Below are 5,757 nucleotides of genomic sequence, written 5' to 3' on the forward strand. Positions count from 1 at the left end.
TTTTTTTTTTATTGCTGAAGTGTGTTGAAATTTCTTCTTCTGCATTCTACTGTACGGACGTACATTTACTTTCCCTTCAGCCTGAGGCTTATTCTTTTCACTTTTGGTGTGAAAAGGCTTTTATACAGTATTTGCCAAAAATAGAACTTTTTTATTTTAAAAACAAACAAGCAAGCCCTGTCCAGATTTAAAAAGTAACGTAACACATTACTTTCCATAAAAAGTAACTAAGTAACGTAACTAGTTACTTTTTTATGGAGTAACGCAATATTGTAATGCATTACTTTTAAAAGTAACTTCCCCAGCACTGCTGTCAGTGCATGTGATCAGCAGAACTCCACAGCTGATTATACTGCACAACAATCACAACATACATCTCAATCGTTTCCCTTTCGCTGCTACAGGAGGGAAATACATGCATAAAAAATATCTCTTTTCAGAGATCAGCTGAATCACATCTGACACCGTTATTGGACTGAACTGAATAATGACACTATTGTCTTCTGCAGAGCTGCTTTAAATAGCGGAAGATGAACTGTTACTGAACTGGACTGATTTGAATAAAAACGCTTTACAGCAGAATCTGAATTTGTCTCCATAATTGAGTTCATAATTGATTCTGTTTATTTCTGTGAAGCTGCTTTGACACAGCGCTGTATAAAGCACTATGGAAGTAAATGTGACTTGACTGACCTGCTGCAAATGCATTCACTTAAATCGTGATAAAGGTTTCTTGTGTATTTGCGTTCCGCGTCTTGGTTCGTTTGAACGGCTGTTTAGACAGAGAGAGGTTAACCAGTCCCTTTCTCAACATGGTTTGAGATCAAAACCTAGACTAACCTTCTTAAGCCCTGCTGATCTGAGCTGGACTGATGTTATAAGACGGGACTAATCACGTCACACGTTTAAACACAGATAGTAACTCTCTTATGATCTCTTTTATTATTCATCTCACCTTTCATTAAAAACAAATCTTCCAGAGTGGTTCCTGTCTGTTATGATTATGATAATATGGATCTGTCTAATATACAGAACACAGAGGATTTTCACTCTTTTAACTTCCAGTCAGCAACATGCAAACATTTTCATATAACTAGATATGAAACAGCTACATGTATAACTGAGCACTAATCAGACTAATCGCAGCACATCAGCTTTACTAACTACACAGAGTAAAGTGAAAAAGGACTTTCTGTTAGAAACAAACACACATTCGGTTTTATTGATGTCACTGAGGCTCACTTCTCTTCACAACCTGGATCAAGAAACACAGCCAAGTCATATTTGTGTGGATGACAGAGATTATAAGATGAAAAGAGCTTGAAACACTTGAGAAAAAAATGAGAAAAAATTAGCAGCATCACTGAGTTATCGGTATCAGCCGATGAATGTTCATTTTTACTGTTATCGTTATCGGCCCGATAAGATAATCTGGCTGGTATATGAAAGCTGATTAATAATAATAAATAATATTTCCTTCAGAGACTCTTCAGATGCACACTGTTCGCCATGATGGTTTTTAATTACTTGAAATATTATAGGAATCACTTTGAAAAGGAAAATACAGTTAAGTGCAACATGTGCAGGGCAAGTCTTTCATGCAGGCATGTTGTGCATGTGCGTATGAGTTGTAATATTATGTTTATGATGTATAAATATCTGATTCTCATATGGCCTAATTAAGCTGCTAACACAGCGCTTCAGTTTAGCGGTGTTCATTCAGCAGTGCTGCTATTTGAAACAGTGGAGTTAATTTAAGATGTTTCTTTTTCAAAATAGCTGATGCATTATGCCACTTTTATTTTTATCTTATTATTTTCACCAACAATATGGTTTAATTGAAATAATTGCATTATTGTTTGTGCGGAGGCCGTTCGGTTGTATTTATCCATGGCACACATGCATTTTGATTCTTTACACGTAAGTAATGTTGTTTGCATTAAGCATATTTTTATCTATTTGTAAGGCAATTACTTTTTTAAAAAGCTGGTAATAGGAGTGTAAAATAAATTTTAAAACTTGCACTGGTTCAAACTAGGCTGCTGTACTGTATATGTTTGATTTATGTTGTAGTATTTCAGACATGACTTTTAACGGTGAGACTTTTTTGTGATCAGGTGCTTAAAATGAAATAAACATTTGGATTCCGATATATCGGCCAACATATCGGTTATCGGTTTTCAAATATAAAGAAATATCTGTTATCGTATCAGCGCATCCCTATACACAATGGTCAGTTTCAGTCATTAAATAACCAAAACGAATCCTGACATTGAGCACAAACCTCCGTGATGAGCTAGCACTTCAACATCCGTGTGTTTCGTCCTTCACTCTCGTTTAATTAAATCAAACTAATCAAGCTTCTGGACTCACATTAGTGTGTTTGTACGGTTTGACATTTAAAGTTTACCTTAACTATCACTAACATTAACCTAACCATAACCAACCCTTCCCTAACTCTAACCTAACAATAAACCCTTTGATTGCTTCTATTGTCCTCATTTGTAATTTGCTTTGGATAAAAGCGTCTGCTAAATGACTAAATGTAAAAGCTATTATTAATATTACTATTATTATTAATATTATTACACACACACACATACACACACTCCTCTCACACACACACACTCAATCACACACACACACACACCTCACACTCACTCAATCACACACACACTCCTCTCACACTCACTCAATCACACACACACTCCTCTCACACTCACTCAATCACTCACACACACTCCTCTCTCTCACACACACACACACTCCTCACACTCAATCACTCACTCACACACACCTCTCACACACACAGACACCTCTCACACACACACACACACACACTCCACACACACACACACCCCTCTCACACTCACACACTCCTCTCTCTCACACACACACTCCTCTCACACTCACTCCTCTAGCAACCACACAAAACACCCTAGCAACACTCTAGCAACCACATAAAACACCCTAGCAACACCCTAGTGACCACACAAAACACCCTAGCAACACTCTATTGACCACACACACACACACAACACCCTAGCAACACTCTAGCAACCACACAGAACACCCTAGCAACCACATAAAACACCCTAGCAGCACTAGAACAACCACAAAGAACACCAAAGCAACACTCTAGCCACACAGAACACCCTAGTGACCACACAAAACACCCTAGCAACACTCTAACAACCACAAAGAACACCCAAGCAACCACACAAAACACCCTAGCAACACTCTAGCAACCACATAAAACACCCTAGCAACACCCTAGTGACCACACAAAACACCCTAGCAACACACACACACACACACACACACACACACAACACCCTTCCTTCAGCCGTGACCTCACTTCCTGTGACATCACTGCTGGAGTGGGGGGGATGGGCAGGAGACGCTAACTAAAGCTCTCCGTCTCAAGCAGCGCCTCAATGACACAGAATGAGCCGTGGACACGAGCCGAGCGACCCTCACAGCCCATCAAACGTGAGACACGGGTCCGGATCACTCACCTCTGAAGTGCATTAGAGCCACAGGCTCGTTGGGATTAGGAGCGTCTACGACCATCATGCCTCAGACGAGCTGCATGTCAGTGCGCGCCGCAGCTAAAACACAGAAGCTCCTACAGCGCCAGAGCAGCCTCCATTTAAACACAAAAGCTGAGCAGAAAACGAAGCTGTGTGCTGGAGGAACCGAGTGCTGGCTGATGTCAGCGGGAGCCGCGAGCCCATTGGTCCACTGCACACAAGAGCCGTGACATCAGCAGACTGCCCCTGCAGGCGGAAGCCTATTGGTCTCCTGCCCAGGAGGAGGCGGGACTTACGGGCCTCTCCAGCACGCATATAAAGCCGTCACGCCTCATTACTCTGTGTGTCTGTGTGTGTGTGTTGCTGAAGTCTGAGAAAACAAACAGAGAGAAACACTGAACAACAGCACTGAGAGTCTGCATCACTCCTGAACTGAACGCAGCAAAGTCTCACATGTGTGCTGTCAAATATACCTGTGCAACTAAAACAGCAAACACTGCAGCACACGGAGCTCTTCTGATTGACTAAAAAACCCCTTCTCATCCACAGGCTCCTTTTCAAATCACACCAAATGTCATGAAAACTACAAGCTGTATTACAGAAACAGCCTACCTTCAGTTTTACATTAGGATCTGAGATGTTCACAGCAGTCTAGATTAGATTAGGACTGAAATCTCCGTGGTTTTCCAGTCCAGTCACCTTTATTTCTCTAGCGCTTTATACAACACAGATTGCTCAGAGTGATAAACATGAAAATAACAATGTTATTAATGTTGCAAATTCTGCTTTGAAGATTCAAATTCGCTCTACAGAAGACAACAGAGTCATTATTAAACAGAAGGATGTTTCTGCATTTACTGTATAACAGGATCTCCTGTGACATCTGCTGTATGAACGATTTATAACATTTACAGTGGCAAATACAGAATCCAAAGCAACACTACTTGCTCTACATTCAAAGTGTAAACATGTATGGATGCAAGTCAACAAGGCATTTGATCGCTGAACACAAGTACAGTCCAAATGAAATGTGATTTGAAATAGGATCTTAACTTTCAGTAATTTATCAATATGACTGCACTGACTGACAGAACAAAACTTGATCTGAATGAAGCTGGATGATGACTGTCTTCTGTAGGGTTGAGTTTCCATCATTGATTCTGTTATTGTCCTGTTTATTACTGTAAATCTGCTTTGATGCGATCTGTACTGTATAAAGCACTAAAGGTGACTATGAGAGCATGTTTCTGGTGTCAGAAAAGCATGGCTTTGACAGAAGCGTGACACACAAACTCAGCGTGTCTTGTAGATGATCTGGAAGACAGCGTGTCATTGAGATGCAGGGTCAACAATCACCAGCATCCGCTGAGATCTAAATTATGCATCACGCTGCATCCTGCTCATTAAGAGAAAGACCAGAATCCACGTGGAGCATCAATTCTTAATATAAGGCCTGCTGCTGATTAGGATGAACTAATCTGATGCAGTCGAGATCAGCAATGAGCTGGGATCAGTGAGACTTGTAATGTGTTTTAAAGAAGTTTCTTCTGCTCATCAAGGCTGCATTTATTTGATCAGAAATACAGTAATATTGTGAAATATTATTACCATTTAAAATAACTGTTTTCTATGTGAATCTCTGTTAAACTGTAATGTATTTCTGTGATGCGCAGCTGTATTTTCAGCATCATTACTCCAGTCTTCAGTGTCACATGATCTTCAGAAATCAGTATAATATGCTGATTTGCTGCTCAAGAAACATTTCTGATTATTATTATGTTGAAAACAGTTGTGCTGCACAATATTTTTTTGGAAGCTGTGATACTTTTTTCAGGATTATTTGATGAATAAAAAGTTAAAAAGAACAGTTTATTTAAAATAGAAATCTTTTCTAACAATAAAAGTCTTTATCATCCCTTTTTATCAATTTAACACATCCTTGCTGAATAAAAGCATTAATTTCTTTCAAAAAAGAAAGAAAAAAATTAATTTACTGACCCCAAACTTTTGAACGGTAGTGTATATTGTTAGAAAGGATTTCTATTTTAAGCAAATGCTGTTCTTTTTAACTTTTTATTCATTAAAGAATCCTGAAAAAAAGTATCACAGGTTCCAAAAAAATTAAAAATATGAAGCAGCAACAGTTTCCAGCACTGATAATAAATCAGCATATTAGAATGATTTCTGAAAGATCATGTGACACTGAAGACTTGAGTATTGATGC

The 5,757-nt window shown here is 39.1% G+C and overlaps 1 protein-coding gene across 1 annotated transcript in view; it reads right to left on the reverse strand.

The window, feature by feature from the left end:
• LOC107748243 (serine/threonine-protein phosphatase 2A 56 kDa regulatory subunit gamma isoform-like) overlaps nt 1-5,757 on the reverse strand; it is an 11,975-nt gene that overhangs the window by 3,335 nt on the left and 2,883 nt on the right. The window lies entirely within an intron of this gene.

This window comes from Sinocyclocheilus rhinocerous, unplaced genomic scaffold, assembly GCF_001515625.1.
Source record: "Sinocyclocheilus rhinocerous isolate Xijiao unplaced genomic scaffold, SAMN03320098_v1.1 scaffold740, whole genome shotgun sequence".
Taxonomy (NCBI): domain Eukaryota; kingdom Metazoa; phylum Chordata; class Actinopteri; order Cypriniformes; family Cyprinidae; genus Sinocyclocheilus; species Sinocyclocheilus rhinocerous.